The sequence below is a fragment of the Perognathus longimembris genome, chromosome 21, assembly GCF_023159225.1.
Source record: "Perognathus longimembris pacificus isolate PPM17 chromosome 21, ASM2315922v1, whole genome shotgun sequence".
NCBI classification, from domain to species: domain Eukaryota; kingdom Metazoa; phylum Chordata; class Mammalia; order Rodentia; family Heteromyidae; genus Perognathus; species Perognathus longimembris.
In genome coordinates, this window is record NC_063181.1 from 3542504 (window position 1) to 3560025 (window position 17522).

The window sequence follows — 17522 nt, forward strand, 5'->3', positions numbered from 1 at the left end:
GGGAGGGATGGAGGGAAGAGCAACTTCATGACCAAAACAGAAAAACCAAAAGGAACACAAGATCTGAAAGACTAAAACCCTAAGTTGAAAAGGTCTTGTAGGTATAGACTTCATAGGAAAAATCATGTTGATTGGTTGTGAACACTAAGAGTGTCTATGGATTTTATGTGTATGTTAATGAGCATGTGTGCACGTGTGTGTGCGAACTTGTGTGTGTGTGTGTGTTTGCTCATGTGAGACTCACATTTCTTTTTAAGGTTTTATTATAAAACTGATGTACAGAGTGGTTACAGTTTCATACGTTAGGCATTGGATACATTTCTTGTACTGTTTGTTACCTTGTCCCTCATACCCCCCTCCCTCCTACCCTTTCCCTTCCCCCCCTCCAGGTGTTCAGTTCACTTACACCAAACAGTTTTGCAAGTATTGCTTTTGTAGTTGTTTCTCTTTTTTTACCCTGTGGTGAGACGCACATTTCTATCTGTTACATCACATGAGCTTTGCAGGTCTGGAAATGCTTTCCCAGAGCACGTGTCACGCTGTTCTGTGCACCATGAAGAACTTATGCCTCATGTTTAGAATCTCATGGAACATGCAAAGAATCACCTCAACTGTGCTCTCTGTTCTTTGAAGGGAAGGGTACACATTTCTCAAGATGATGTAAAGTTATTTCAATAAAACAAGAAACCAGGTTTGTCATGAATACAAAGTAACAGGCTGGGAATATGGCCTAATGGCAAAAGTGCTTGCTTCATATACATGAGACCTTGGGTTTGAAACCCAAGCACCACATATATAGAAAACGGCCAAATGTGGCTCTGTGGCCCAAGTGGCAGTGTGCTAGCCTTGAGCAAAAAGAAGCCAGGGACATTGCTCAGGCCCTGAGTCCAAGGCCCAGGACTGGCCGCAAAAAGAAAAACAAAAAACAAAACAAAATACAAACTAACATGCGTCCTGAGAACTCAGGCAGGGCTGATGGACACTCTACTCCATCTGTTATTGCTTAGATGGACACTCTACTCCATCTGTTATTACTTAGAAGCATCCAGCAGTGCTGGGTTCTTTTCAAGAAAAATTTCCCAAGTTTTTGAAGCATTGGTGTAAGAAATCAAGTAACAAGAAGCACCCATCCAAAGCTGTTTCCAAGGGGCTGGGGAATATGGCCTAGCGGCAAGAGAGCTTGCCTCGTATACCTGAGGCCCTGGGTTCGATTCCCCAGCACCACATATACAGAAAATGGCCAGAAGAGGTGCTGTGGCTAAAGTGGCAGTGTGCTAGCCTTGAGCAAAAGGAAGCCAGGGACAGTGCTCAGGCCCTGAGTCCAAGGCCCAGGACTGGCCAAACAAAACAAAACAAAACAAAAAAACAGAGCTGTTTCCAAACACTGTCCCCATCCCCACATAGAAAGGTCACAATACAGTAAGACTGCTGAATGGTTACCATGCCCCTCTGTCTGTGCAGTCAGAGGCAAGCTAAGGAAAAATGTGAGCAACCCAATGGCTCTTGCCAAAGACACTGCATTGAAACAGAGGTGTAAGTGGGATGGTGTTTAGACAACAGATTCTGCTGCCTGCCCCTGGGCAAGCATCCCAGGATGGAGAACACCACCCCCAGGACTCACTGAAGCCTCTTGTTGGTTTAAATGTTTCTTCCCCCTCCACCCCACCAATCGTTCTTTTTCTCACCGATATTCTTTCTGATTTCACAATAAGCAATAAAGAAAGATAAACAAATACCTATTGTAAAGTTCAAGGTACACCTATGACCCTCCCTCACTAGTGGGCGCCTAGCCCATTGCATCCTTCCGCTGGGTGGGGTTGGGAACCAGCTGGGCAGGGCAGGGCGCTTTCATCACACCCACTGGGTGTGTGCCACATGGAAGCCCTCCACCACTCACGGGAGGAGACAAGACCCTCTTCCCTGCAGACCAGCCGGGTTTCCCTGTCTGACCAAGACCAGATGAAAAACCAGATGTCAGCCATTACCACAGATCCGGGTCCTGAACACAGCAGTGCTCAGATCAAAATCCATGTGTGAGCTTGGCCAGGAGCATTTGTAGCCAGTCCCCATTACTGAGCATTTCCTCCCGTTGCATAAACTACTGCATTGCTTTTCTGTGACTTGCTGTGAGAAATCGCCACAACCTTAGTCAGCTGAAGCAATCAGGAGTTATTGCCTGCCAGGTTGAAGGGTTAGAATCTTAGCACAGAGGCCAGGAATGGTGTCTCAGGCCTCTCCTGGCTACTTAGGAAGCAGAGATTGGGACAAAAGGGGTTCAAGGGCAGCTCAGCTCCTCTTTCCTCTCCCTTCCCCACTCCCTGCAAAAAGTGAGTAAGATTCCATTTCAACAAATAAGCTTGGCATATTAATATCTGTCAGTATTCAAAACTACAGAGTAGATCCTGAAAAGGCTGCTTGGAAAGGCCAGGACCAATTTCTCCTCCGCATTTCCTCAAAACATGGATTGCAGAAGACACACACTTCAGATCAGAAGGGGGAGGTGGTGTTGAAACTGACTCCCTAAGACTTGCCACTTATTTCAGATAGAATTCTAGTTCTGAATTTAGCACTTTATCAGCAGCAATTGTAAGAGCAGCCTGCTTTCAGCTACGGAGAGCATCGAATGTCAACACGTGAAACACCTAATTCACTCTGTGCAAATCTTACAGCCACGTAGGTAAGTACTGTCATGTGTTCATGCATGAGCTGGCATTGGCCTGTCTAGCTTAGGAAGTGTCTGTGCCTTCCTGAGCCCCTGTGCCCGCAGACTCCTAGTGGAACATGAGAGACTCCTGTGCAGAGACTCTGCGCGTGTGCACGTGTGTGCATGTCAGGTAAAAAGGTTGGCTTCATTTTGTATATGGAACATCATATAATCTTGTGTTGAATAAGATTTAAAAATAAAAAGACCTCTGACTACTCTCATGAGAGCCAGCAGAGCCAGCAGAGTCCATTTGTCATGAATTCTGAAGTTCCCAATCCCTAACAGCCAAGGATCTGTCTCCAGTCACTCCTGCCCAGCCCCACACTTGGTTAGAGGGCCCCTTCCCTTCTGCTTGTCTGTTTGTCTGCTTGTCTATTTGCTTGACTGCTCAATCAATAAAGCTCTGCCAAGGTCTTACCATGGCGACTTGTCAGGAAGGATTCTGTGATTGAAGTCAAGTACGCTAAGAGTCCCTACTTTTACTGCAAAACTTCACACACACACACACACACCCCCGCCCCAGTGTCCAGAGAGATTCATTAATCATGCTGATGTGTGCAACTGACTTAGTGTGGTGCTAAGTGTAGGGCCTAAAACTGAGTTCGCACCTGTTCCCACAGGCTAAGAGGCGGGGCTTTCAGCAGTTCCACAAGGAAAAACTAAAAACTGTCATCACCATTTTGTAGTTATTAACTGCTAATTTTGCTTCTGTAAACAGCTTTGTGACTAAGGACCTAGAAAAGACCATAAAATGCCCTTGGGCAGATAGTTTTCAGAAAAACTGTAAACACCCATAAGAGTGACCAGCAGAAAAGAAAAACAAGTTTTAGAGTTACCAGAACTCCCCCACCCAGGTGTGGTTTCCAGTATCTAAAACCCTGCAGCTGTGCACTATGCCCCTGCCTACACCCTTATGGCTTAACCAATCAATTCTAAATGCGTTGGTCCCTTGATCTGACCAATGACCCTTTCCAGATTCCTTCCTGCAATCAAATGCACCAAACATGCTTTAGAATTATTTTATAATTTTCCCGCAGTGTGTGTTGATTTGTTAAAACATGCTATGGTGTATGCTAAGTCCCTGCCTTCCACTCCCAAAATGTGTAAAACAGCTGAAAGCCCTAGGCTGCTCGCCTCTTAGCATCCAGTTGCACAGTGAGCTGAGGACCAAGCTCGAGCTTGCAATAAAGACTCTTTTTGCTTTTGCTTTTGCATATGTGTGGGTCTCTGATGCTCCTTGTGGGGGTCTGGTGTTTGAGCACAACAGTGGTTCCTCTTCCCAGTGACCCCAAGTTTGAGTGGGAGTTCGGGTAATTGCTGAGGGAAACCGAAAGGCGTAATGTAGGTCAGTCACAAGCAGTTGTTTGTTTGATCTAACTTTAAACCAGGTTGTAATGGGGGAAGGGTCCGGGGGAGGGGCCTCCCAGTCCCACCAAGAGTCCACTACTAAGAGACAGTCTTCAGTAAAAAGATGGATTTATTGGGGAAGTTAGAATAAACTGACTTGCCAGGGCCACAGCCCAGACTTGCGCAGTGCTGGAACTCCTGCTTTATAGAGTTATAAAGGCCAAGACCGCGTTGTCAAGCTTGCCACACTTACCTGGGCAATGGAGTTACAAGACCTATAGAGTATGCTAAGCCACATGCAGGTGGCCAAGGGAGTTACAACCTGTTACATTGTATCTGCTTGAACCAACCTTTCATCTAGTTAGAGTTGGAGGGTGGATTGAAGGGTGGGGGGACAGATGATGAGTATTGTTTATAGTGAGGGGGAAATCTTCCTGGGCTTCAAGAAGTCAGGGCAGAGCCCTGAACTCTGAAGCTCAGGGATGGGGGAGATAATGGAGATGGAGTCAGCTTCTGCACTCTACACCAGGGAGAGAACCACCATGAATCTTCACATACTACTAAGCACCTGGAACACAAAAAAATTGATCATCTGAATTGTAATGGCATTATGAAGAATTTGTCAGACATTAGACAATGCAGTAAGTCTCTCAAGGAAAACAGACAGTGGGACTGTGGTCTATGTGCTAAAGTCTTTGTTGAGAGCAATGAACACTGTAAACACAATGTAACTCACACTGGAGAAAAATCACATGGTTGTATTTTGTGTAGGACAGAATTTGTTCCTTCAAAGTTCAGTCACCATATGACTGCCCACGATGGAGACAAAGCGTGTGAGGATAGTGACCAGGGGCATGTTCTCAGTCAACCCAGGGAGCCCAGTGGCAGGATGGAGGAGACACTGGCCAGGAAGTTGATGACAGCCACCTGTGTACTGCCCCCTCCATTCAGCCAAGTCACTTCCAGGAGCAGGAGGCCATGCCCACTGGAGGAGGGGCAGATGGAGCTCCCCTCTGTGTGTGGGACACGGGCATTCAGGCATCTCATCCTGGAAATTGGGAAGCAGCACATGTCAGAGAGAAAGCACAGGTGTGTCCTCCCTGTGGGGAAGCCTTGAAAAGGCCAAGTGACCTTAAGACACATAACAGAACACACACTGAAGAGAAAGGGCACGAATGTCACATCCATGGGAAAGCCTTCACTGTGCAATCTTCTCATGCAGCACATGAGAGAATAAACACTGGATAGAAACTATGACTGTCACACCTGTGGGAAAGCCTTCAATGATTCATCTCACCGCACCAGACATGACCGAACACACACTGGAGAGAAACCCTATGAATATCGGACCTGCAGGAAAGCCTTCACTCAAGCCTCTGACCATGATAAACATGACAGAATACACACTGGAGAGAAGCCCTATGAGTGTCACTTCTGTGGGAAAGTTTTCTGTTATTCTTCCAGCCTTTTTCACCATATGAAAGTACACACTAGAGAAAAAAAACTGGTGTATGTCATCAGTGAGTGAAATCATTCAGTATCTCACTTAAACCTTGCCAGGAAAACCAATGACAGCAATCACACCAATGCAACCTGTGTGTGGAAGCTTGTGGTACACCCTGTAACCTTAGAAAGTGAGAGCAATCCTCCCAGATGGAGAACTCAGGAGTGTCATCTGTTTGGGAAAGTCTTCAGTCAATCAACTCATCTAAGACAACACCAGAGGACATGTACTAGACAGAAACCACTGACGGAAACTATCTTTGGGAGAGGCTTTAGGCCTGACTATCCACGGGTGAAAAAGACTATGAACATCTCAGCTCTGGGAAAGCCTCAGTCATCATGGAGGGTTGGCTCCCTTAAAGAACAAGCAGCAGAGAGAAACCATGAGTATCGCTTGTGGGGAAGCTGTGAACTGATCTACTCCTCTTATACAGAATCAAACCTTGCACACTGATGAGAATCCACAAGAACATTTTTCATGTGAGAAATCCTTCTGTCTATAGTCAGCCCTTCAATGTCATGTGGGAATACAAAACGGAAAGATTAGAGCTGTGTGGGGTATTATATCTTGCTCGTGTGTTATGCACATAAGATCTGTGACTATGACTCAACCTTTAGTGTAGATTTAAATATGATGAACTAGAACCAGAAAAGCCACCTAGAGACCCCAACTCAGTTTGGCTAGTCAGTCCCTATGCACAAACGCATTTAAAGATGAATGTGTTTAATCTGCTTGGATTCTAGGGAATGTAGGGGTCTGTAGTTACCCTGTTAGTTTCAAATACCCTAAGGGCCTTAGCGGAAAGGAAACTACTAATCCATACTTAATAGAGAATTCTTTCATCTATGATGTGTGTGTGTGTGTGTGTGTGTGTGTGTGTGTGTGTGTGTGTGTGTGTGTTCTGGTTCCTTGTTGGTCTTCTGGCTTGAACTTGGTGTGAGGCCTGTCAACTATCGTTTAGCTCTTTTTTTCTCTAGGCTAGCACTCTACCACTTTATGCCAGAGCCCCAATTCCAGCTTTCTAGGTGAACTGGAGAACTTACCTGGCCCGGCTGGCTTTCAATTTTGATCCTTAGATAATCAGCCTCCTGAGTTACCAGGATTACAGGCTTGAGCCACCAGCACTGGGATATCTGTAAGTAATAGGAGATCATGTCACTTGACATACATCATTTGTCTCTAATTTTGTGAACAAATATTCATCTATGCATCAGGTATGGCATGCAAAAAACCCTCTAGTGACAAGTTAAAAACTCATAAGTATTCCATCTAAATGAATGATGATAGCTTTTTTTATTTAGCAGCCAAGTTTGTGGTATATGTAATGTTCCATATTGTATATGATGTTTAGTGTCATGAGTGATGAAAATCTCTGAGTGTATAACGATGTATTTTTCAACAATAAGGTTCACTGAGGAAGCTTGATCTTAAAAAGAAAGTGCAGTAATTTTTTATTTATTGGATGTCAAAGTATATTTAAATAATATATACGCATGTATGAATATTTACAATATACAATAGTGAGATTGCATAAAATTAATCAGGAGTCATCACATGTAGACTTGGATGACATGCAATCCAAACTAAAGGTTAATGAGACAGAACTTAATTTGCAGTTAGAATTAGTAATACAGATTTAAAGTAATTGTGAAACTAGTTTGAGAAGATCTGACATTCATTTTGTGCTACTTTTTATCATGAAGTTTAAACCAGAACATTGGATCCGAACTCCTTGATAGGTGGGAAGATATTCAGCCCATACTTTGGGCCATCCCTTCCTTCAATATCCTTTCCACTGAGATAATTTCCAACTCCTTCATGTTAGCAGAAATCCCCAAATGTGCTGAGAAACATAGCACATGGTTTTCTCTCCTTCCCAAGTGTCTAGGAATGCCACGAGTATGTCAAAGGTGAGTGCCTGGGTATGCAGCCTAAGGCATTTGGGGCTCCTAGGTCCTCCTCAGTACATGGGTGTCTGTTGGTCAGGCCCTCAGAATATTCCTGATGTTTGTCCTTAAACATCTCCTTTGGGCAGAATAATGGTGGTAGCTCCTCTAAGTCAAATCATCATGATATCCCTGAGATAACTTACATAAAATATATGGAAACATAAATCATTCACCTCAAAAGTGCCTGGCCTGAGTGTCTCAGATATGTAATCCCAGCTTGTCAGGAGGCTGAGAACAGAAGATTATTTTTTGAAGCCTGCCCAGGCAGGAAGTCTATGAGACTCTTACTGACTGCCCCAAAGTCAGCTGTGGAAAGGATGGCTCAAGGGGTAGAGTGCTAGCCTTGAGCAAAGAAGCTCAGGACCAACACACAGACCCTGAGCTCAAGCCCAAGGAATCAACAGAACAGGAACAGAATGAGAAGCTCCTTAATGAAAGAGTTTAGTGAAGTGTAATGAAAGAGTTTTATGTGAGTAATCACTGGTGTCATGTTTTCAATAATGTGGAAAAGGTGTGCTTTTCCATATAACTTCTCAAATTACCTATATTCAGGGTACTGAAGAGCATATCTTTACAAGTAACAGAAGGTACTTAGATACTACATTAAATAGCATTATAGTTTGCTGTAAGATTCAGGTATATTTTTAAAATTAGAAATAAATGACCAAATGTCAAGATACCAAGCATTTTCAAAAACTTTTCACAAGTGACTGCGTATCTAGTGTGTTTTTAATTTGCTTAATAGAATATATTCGTGTTTTTGTGTTTTGATAATGGAACATTCCCAGTAGACTCCTGCTTTTAAATCTTTCTCCCAAGTGGATTGGGCTGTTGTGGAACACTTGTAGACTTCTGGCCTGAGGAAACAGGTCATTTTGGGTATGTCATTGAAAGCTCTACCAGCAATCTCTTCTGGTCTCTCTTTCCTCCTCCTCTCCTCTTCCCTCTCCCTCTGCTCTCCTCCCTCCCTTCTCTCTGTCCTTTTCAGTGTCTCCCTCAGCCTCCTTCCTGGCTGCTAGGAGGTGTGGTAATTCTCTGCTCCATTTTCCCCCTGTGGTCATGTTGTGTGCAGTGCATGTGTCTCAGGAACCGAGAGCAGAATCCTTTGAAGTAATGAATCAAAATAAATCCTTTGTCCCTTAAATTGTCTGTGTCCAGAATTTTTATTCCAGTGATGGAAATCAACACCAAGTTGAAAAAGGTTTACAAAAGCAGGAATCCATTTAGCAGTGGGTGCCTTGTTGATGAGCACAGAGTGTCTGGTGGTAGAGAAGGGAAGAGATGAAGGGGATGAGGTGGGGCAGAGGCGGGGATGTCTCAGGAGGAGTGGCCACCATTCTCTCAATGTGGCATTGGAGGAGTTTGCCAGTTTGGAGTGGGGGCTGGGCTCTCCGTTCTTAGCTAAAGCTCATATTGTCCAAAACTCTGCTGCTCAGGAAGTGTCAGTGAGAGGAGCAGAGGTGAAGACGCAGGAAGGGCCGGAGAGTCGTGCTCAAGTCCTCCTCAGACTCAGCAAGCTGCCACTTCACTAGGTGGTGCACAAGACTGCGACAGAACACTCCACCCTCCCTGCCGGCTGACCAACAGAACCCCTACATTTACAAAAGTTGAGTGGATGTAAGCAAGTACCTTTCCCAGAGGCTGACTGTGTCTGGGTTTTCTTGAAATGTTCTTCTGAATTACAGGTATTGTATTGGTGAGTCCCTGGTTTCAGCTGCAGTATAATAAATTCACCTGAGTTGGAGACCAAGTCAAAGGGATAAATTTTGAGGTGGATGCCGGTGTCTCACACTTGTAATCCTAGTTGTGATTTTTTTTTCTTGTTGTTGCCAGTCCTGGGGCTTGAACTCAGGGCCTGAGCACTGTCACTAAGCTTCTTTGAGCTCAAGGCTAGCACTCTATCTTTTGAGCCGCAGTGCCACTTCTGTCTTTTTCTCTTCATTGATGCTGAGGGATGGAACCTAGGGCTTTGTGCACTCTACCGCCAAGCCACATTCCTAGCCCCTAATCCTAGCTTAAGAGGCTGAAATATGAGGATAGAGGTTCAAAGACATTCCAGGCAGGAAAGTCCTTGAGGCGCTATCTCCATTATACCACTCAAAACCCCCAAATTGGGTAGTGGCTCAGAGTGGTAGAGAACTAGCCTTGAAGGAAAAGAGATCAAGGAACAGTGCCAAAGCCCTTAGTTCAAGCCCCATTATGTACCAAAACAAAAAAGAATTTGCTAAGTATCAGAAAATCTGCAAACATTGGGGCTGTCATGTAGAAATCTGAAAATCAGCTGTACACCAGTGGCTCACACCTGTCATCCTACTGACTTTGGAGGCTGAGATCTGAGGATTGAGATTCAAAGTCAGCCTAGGTAGGAACGTCCATGAGTCTCTATCTCCAATTAGCCACCAGAAAACTGGAAGTGGCCCTGGCTCAAGTGGTAGAACACTAGCATTAAGTGAAGAACCAGGGACAGGACCTAGGCCCAGAGTTCAACCACCCATCCCCAATAGAAATTTAAAATTCACTCAAGGCCAAATCTTGAAGAAGGCTTGTCCTCTTATTATTCCATGTGGAATAGACCCAGAGGATGTGGAAACTAGAATTCGAAGTTGTCCTCTTCCAGCCCCTGGCACAGGACTCTGGTGTTTAAAGAATTTTGTGAACTAGTGGTGAGGATTTTGTCTTTTTACTCTTTACCCAGTGTTTGAATTTGAAACACTGGGCCTTTTTACGATCACCTATTTAGATACTATAAAAATGTCAACTAAGGTTTTCTGCAAAATACACTATCTAGGCTGGGAATAGAGTGGTAGAGTGCTTGTTACTCATAAATGAAGCCCTGGGTTTGGTTCCTCAGCTCCACAAATGTAGAAAAAGCCAGAACTGGTGCTGTGGCTCAAAAGGTAGAGTGCTAGTGTTGAGCAAAATAAGCCAGGGACAGTGCTCAGGCCCTGAGTTCAAGCCCCAGGACTGGCAAACAAGAAAAAGGAAAGACAACCTCTCAGTTTTGAATTGTGTATTCCATTGCAAGTCCAGAACACAGAGTTCTGTTCCAAAATGCATTTCACTTTTAGAGTAGTTGCAAGGTTTCCAAGAAAACAATCTAAACCAGGTCTCAGAGTATATGTAGATAACACATAGTTTCTGAATATCTGAGCCTCTCTGCAGCCCTCTGGGTTTATTTACATGCATGCCTTGTCCGGGCCTTTTTTGAACCTAGAATTACTTCTACTCTCTTGACCGCAGGTGACAGTCATTCTACATTTCTGCTGTCAATTTGGAGCCATAAAAGTTGTAGAATAAGTAATGAAAAAAAATGGCTAACGGTTTCCTTTTGACATCATTAATAGTGTTATTATTTCTCAAACTAATGCCTTAAAATTCCTCAGCTTCTCTCCTCCGCCCAGTGGAATTCTGTGGCATGGCATGATCAGGTTGGCTGGCACTCCCCAGCCAGGTTGATTGTATCCCAGGGAGGCACAGATGGCTCAGGGCACCCAATGCCACGGGCTAACACAATTACACTGTAAGTGTGTGCACACTTCTCTATGTGTAAAAGTCACATGCCAAGTCATCACAGAAAACATGGCTTCCTGGGGCCCCCAGGCAGATGGAGCCCTCGGGGATTTCCCATGGGTTGAGGGTACCTTGCTCCTGCCCTGTCTCCAATTCACTGGCAACAAGCCAGAGCTGGAGCCCTGTTTCAGCCCTGAGTGACAAAGCTTAGGGATCGTGCCTAGGCTCTGACTTCAGCACACACGAGAAGAAGACAAAGTTTATTGCCATCAAGTCAGACGAGTGCTAACGTCATCTTTGAAGAGCTATTTAAAACATTTCAAAACATCACATAGTTGTTTTCTTCGGATTTCTTTAGGAGTCTACAGGAAGCTCGTTTAACTGAGCAGGGCAGGAAAGGAGTTCCTCGCAGCAGAGCTGAGAACTTGTGCCCTTGCAGGAGAAGCAGGTCTCTTGTGATGACAATGGTCTGGGGAAGACACTGTGCTGTGTTTGGAAACATGGACTCCAAGGCTATGCAAGTCAGGGCAAAAAACAAGTTCCCATTTGGTGTGGCCCCGATAACGCAAGATCATACCACTACAAGAGGAGTTTGGTAGGTGTCCGATTCCTAACAAGTCAAAGCAATTTCCTCATGCAGATATTCGCCTTTGCTCCTAAGAGGGCCAACTGCAGGACTGCCCTCTGTTCTGCTTCCAGAACACCATGTTTATACATGTTCTGAGATTTTAAGACTAAAACCTTGAAGACAGAATATGAGGATAACTAACACAGTAACTGCCTGACGTTTTTCATCAGATTACCTGTGGTGAGGAGGTTGAACTTTATGACTTTGGGGCGCACTGCTGCTTGAGTAAGCCATGAATTGATACATATTTACTGCAAGTGACCAGAGTGAACACATCATGTTACTCATTATGTAACCAACTTGAGTTTTGATAGGCGCTCTTTCTTGCTGAAACTTGACATTATAGATCATACTGGAGATGGAAGATATTCTAAGTATTTCCTAGCTGTGAGGGTGCGGGAGAGAGACATTGATTGACACAGCAGGGTTAATTTTGGAGCAGTACAAGTTAGTGTCTAGCAGGGAATCCATTTCTTATGTAGGTCAACCTCTTCCTATCACAGATATCAGAATCTTGGTAGAAAAGTTTGGTGTGAAGGCAAACCTCTGTTAAAATCCGGGCTACAGCTGTAGAACTCAGTGCCCAAATACCCATCTAACTTTTCTGTCCTGCTCTTTTTTCTCTATTTTTCTCACGTTATCACTCAATGAAGTAAAGAACAGGCTATATATCTGAGAGATGGGACACAAAGACAAATCCGATCACTATTTCCATCGGGGAAAAGCTGGTGGCTGAGGAAAGTTATTTCCATCTAACATGAAAATCTGGATCAACATAACTTTAAACAGCTCAAATTTCTGAGGTGCAAGAGAAGATCCAGAGAGCTTTCCTCCCGGGACCTCACCAGCATTGTGGAGCATCTTCTGTTTCACTCTTGCAGCAAGTGCCTAGTTCTTCAAGTACACTCTTCTCTTACAGCAGAAGGGTGTCAGCTCAGATCTGCAGCCCCCGATCCTGACTTCCCAGGTAAGGCATTCTGCTTCACAGCGCCCGTCCATTTTCATACAGCGCAGTCTTCTATAAGCTCCTTCCCTGGCTGCGTGAAGGAAGCGGGTGGTCATGAATTACTAGAAAGGGACGCAAAGCTGTGTCACCAGTCTCCCATCAGAATTCCTCTCACATAGGCATCAAAAGATCAGGAATGTATGTATTACCTGAATACATCGGTCTGAGCTCAGAACTCCAGGAAAATAAGGGCAGTATATTTACTAGTTAATTAGGAAAAATTAAAAATTCTTCATTCCCAAAAAATCAAACATGCATTTTATATGCAAACAAGTATAATTATGGTTATGTTATACTAATAGAATAATTCTTGTGATTACACTGGTTGCATATTTTCTAACTTGAATAAACAATCTGTCCCCAAAAAAATTTCCAAGCCTGGTGCTGGTGACTCACACGTTTAATCCTAGCTACTCAGGAGGCTGAGATCTAAGGATCATGGTTCAAAGGGAACTGAGGCAGCAAAGTCTGTGAGAATTTTTTTTTTTTTTTTTTTTGGCCAGTCCTGGTCCTTGGACTCAGGGCCTGAGCACTGTCCCTGGCTTCTTTTTTTTTTTTTTTGCTCAAGGCTAGCACTCTGCCACTTGAGCCACAGCGCCACTTCTGGCCATTTTCTGTATATGTGGTGCTGGGGAATCGAACCCAGGGCCTCATGTATATGAGGCAGGCACTCTTGCCACTAGGCCATATCCCCAGCCCTGTGAGACTCTTATCTCCAATAAACTACTCAGAAAAAGTGTGAAGACGGTCTGTGGCTCAATTGGTAGAGCACTGGCCTTGAGGTGAAGTGCTCAGGGGCAGCAGCCAGGACCAGAGTTCAAGCCCCACAATGGACAAAAAGAATTCCAAATTTAGTGTCTGATATAGAGAAAAATGTACTTCTGTGCAATTTATATTACAGGCAGATAAATGATATATCATGCACATTGTCCTGTGTTCGAGGAGTTTTATATACAAAGCAAAAATAAATGCATGCCAGTCTTCCCCATGCTGTTCTGCAAAGTCATGTCCTACATCTTCTGAGCCAGCCTGTCAAGCACCCTACCAATCAGCCATGCCGGCAACAGGGCTGACACCAGACCGAGCCCCAGCAAGACTCGGCGAGGAGTTCCTCACACAGCACATGCAACTCAATCTTTTTGGACTCTCACATTTCAGTCCCTTTCACTATTCAGTTCCCTTGCCATACCACATTAGTTCCTCTGTTCTTTATTCTAACAAACAGCTCTGTTAGTCTTCACCATGGTCCTATTATCATTCCCATGTAGAGAGGAAATTGCAGCCCAAAGTTCAGCTTGTGAGGATCAGAATTAAGATTCCAACCCAGGCGGTTTCCGCTGCTATCGATCATCAGAGGTAGTCCCAGCTCTGAGCCTCTCGGATCATCAGGGCAGTGGCGACCATAACGAGTGGTTCAGTGCTGGTTCTTACTGGATTCCTATCAAACACACGTTGCCCAGTTTTGAAGAAAGCATGTGATTCAATACCTACTTCTCCACGTAATCTGTAGTCCTGTATGGAACGGGTGGAGAAGACAGCCCCAAATGTCTTCCTCTTACCTTAACCCACTGTCTCCCATCTGTGGAAAGAGACTACAGACAGATATTTAGTCCCTGATGTTCTAAGTGAGGGCGTCAAGCATGCAGACACCCATCTCGGGCCAACCTTTAGTGCTTGGTCCTTGCTTTCAAAAGGTCCCTGTGAATACCACTCCTCAGGGCAACTTTCTGGAACTCTTAGGTATAACCAAACTCCCATTTCTGTGGCTTTTCTTCATGCTTTGTATCTTCTATGAAATTTATGCAGTATCAGAGAATTGGTGTATCATTTACATATTCATACCTTTAAACCTTAATGTGTTTTCTCGTAGAATCCATTTTTTTCTCACCAGCAGAAATAATAGTATAATTAACTTGAAGCAATTAGAGGTAAAGACTTGAATTTTATTTTTATTTTGTGGGGGGTTTTGTTTTGTTTTGTTTTGCAGTCCTGGGTTGTGGAGTCAAGGCCTGAGCACTGTCCCTGGATTCTTTCTGCTCAAGGATAGCACTTTGCCACTTGAACCACAGTGCAACTTCTGGCCTTTTCTATAAATATGGTGCTAAGGAATCGAACCCAGAGCTTCATGAATATGAATTACCAATTGGCCATATGCCCGCCCTGAATTTTCTTTCTTTCTTTCTTTCTTTTTTTGCCAGTCCTGGGCCTTAGACTGGGGGCCTGAGCACTGTCCCTGGCTTCTTTTTGCTTAATGCTAGCACTCTGCCACTTGAGCCACAGTGCCACTTCAGGCCATTTGGTGTGTATGTTGTACTGGGTAATTGAACTCAAGGCTTCACATATACAAGGCAGCACTATTGCCCATAGGCCATATTCCAAGCCCTGAATTTTATTTTTGTCTCACAGATTTTTATACTTGGGCTGGCTCTGAACCATTATCCTCAGATCGTTGCCTTCTGAATGACTAGGATTACAGGTATGATCTGCCACACTGGAGGCGATGCTTTCTTGATCCATTCATCCCCTGAAGAGCATCATAGCTGTTTACATACCTTTGACCATATTGTGAATAATGCAGCAATGAACGTGGTTGTGCAAGTGGCTTTCCCGTGTCCTGAAATTTAATCATTGGGATAAATGGTGAATTTAGGGTAGATGTCTTAGGTTTTTTAAGGGATCTCGAAATGCCTTTACACACTGTTGGAACCAAAAGAGTTGAGTTTTCAAGTAATGATGAATTAGTATATATTTTCATGAGTGTGTATACATAAAACTGAGTATCTCTGGGAGCTTCATAGGAAAGAAGAGGGCATTAGATGGGAAAGAGTTAGAAGGAGAAGAGGGAGGAAAGAGAGAGTCAGGGAGGGGCAGTATGTGATGAGATGAACATCTACAGGAGGAACTGCTCCATCTGTAACCCTCTAACTCTAGAAGTGGCAGGAGGTCAGACAGTACCACAACACAACCATGACCTTCACCTCTGAACCACTCTGAGACACACACAGGAGACGCCTATAAAAGAATCTTTAAATAGAATAATGAAATACCAAATGAACAACCAAGCAGTGTAATAGTTCGAATGAGTAGAAGGTGTCTCAGCTTCACAATGCTCCTCAGACATCAGCTTTGTCCGGTCTGTGGATACCTAGGCAGGACAAACATCCAAAAGCAGGTAATTTCACAGCCATGAACTCCTAAGATCATGTGCTCACTTCACTGAGGTACATAAAAAAGGAACAGTCTAGGGTGCATGAGAGTTACATTTTAGACATGTCTTGAAAAGCAGTTGATTGCCTTTAAATAGGTTTCGTGTGTCAGACAAAGCCATGGCCGTGTTGAAAGCCAGCTCATCCTCGCGCTCGGTGGCTCTGGGCTGGGGCGGTGGCTTCTGAGGCTGTGCAGGGCTTCGTCCACATGGATGGTGATGGAGGCCTGCTGGCTGATTTCCTTCCAAGGCGGCAGATTGCTTACGGGCTCATCCTTCACCGGAAGGTCTTTTAGTGGTGCAGCCAGTAGTGTCTTGGGCCTGGGCACTGCCAGCCGCACGAGGGGACCCGCACGGAGCCCCTGGGTGCCACCTTCCCGGGGTTGACCTTCCCCGGGTTCTCCTGGTCCTCCAGGGGAGCGGCTGGTTGCCTGGTCCGCAGGGCAGAGGCCGGGGTGCCAAGCAGCCCAGCATCGCGGCTCCCGGGGGCGCGCAGGATGCTCAGCTGCGCTGGGCCCAGCAGACCCACCGCAGGCCCGGCCAGCCTGCAGCCCTTTCGCTCGAAAGGCTGGGGCCCGCAGAGGTCATGGAACGCAGAGACAGAGCAGTCAGCGGGGGCAGAGAGGCACTGAGGCCCGCGAAGCAGCCAGCAGCCCACCAGGGCAGCTGCAGGCGGGGCAGTTCAAGTATCCCACGACTATTGATCTAAGCACCTTCTGTTAATTGTAAAGATATGCTCATCAGTACCCTGAGGTAATTTGAGAAGGTGTATTGAAAAGCACACTTTTTCCACATTATTGAAAACATGACACCAGTGACTACTTACATAAAATCGGTACACTCTTTCGTTAAGGAGCTTCTCATTGTTCCTGTTCTTCTGTTGATTCCTTGGGCTTGAGCTCAGGGTCTGTGCGTTGGGACTGAGCTTCTTTGCTCGAGGCTAGCACTCTACCCCTTGAGCCATCCTTTCCACAGCTGACTTTGGGAGAGTCAGTAAGAGTCTCATAGACTTCCTGCCTTGGATGGCTTCAAAAAAGTCTTCTGTTCTCAGCCTCCTGACAAGCTGGGATTATATATCTGAGACACTCGGGCCAGGCACTTTTGAGGTGAATGATACATGTTTCCATATACTTTATGTAAGTTATTTCAGGGCTATCATGAAGATTTGACTTAGAGGATTTCCCACCATTACTCCGCCCAAAGGAGATTTTTAAGGACAAACATCAGGAATATTCTGAGGGCCTGACCAACAGACATGGTAACACCCATGTACTGAGGAGGACTGAGGAGCCCCAAATGCCTTAGGCTGCATACCCAGGCACTCACCTTTGACTGAGTCATGGAATTCCTAGACACTTGGGAAGGAGAGAAAACCCTCTGCTGTGTTTCTCAGCACATTTGGAGATTTCTGCTAATGTGAAGGAGTTGGAAATTATCTCAGTGTAAAGGATATTAAAGGAGGGGATGGCCCAAAGTATGGGCTGAATATCTTCCCACCTATCAAGGAGTTCAGATCCAATGTTCTGGTTTAAACTTGACGATAAACAATAGAACAAAATGAATGTCAGATCTTCTCAAACTAGTCTCGCAATTACTTGAAATCTGTATTCCTAATTCTATCTGCAAATTAGGTTCTGTCTGGTTGACCTTTAGTTTGGATTGCATGTCA

The 17522-nt window shown here is 44.9% G+C and overlaps 1 pseudogene; it reads right to left on the minus strand.

The window, feature by feature from the left end:
• The window catches only part of LOC125339711, a 43564-nt pseudogene extending 26370 nt beyond the window's left edge, over nt 1-17194 (minus strand).
• Between the last annotated feature and the right edge of the window lie 328 nt (nt 17195-17522).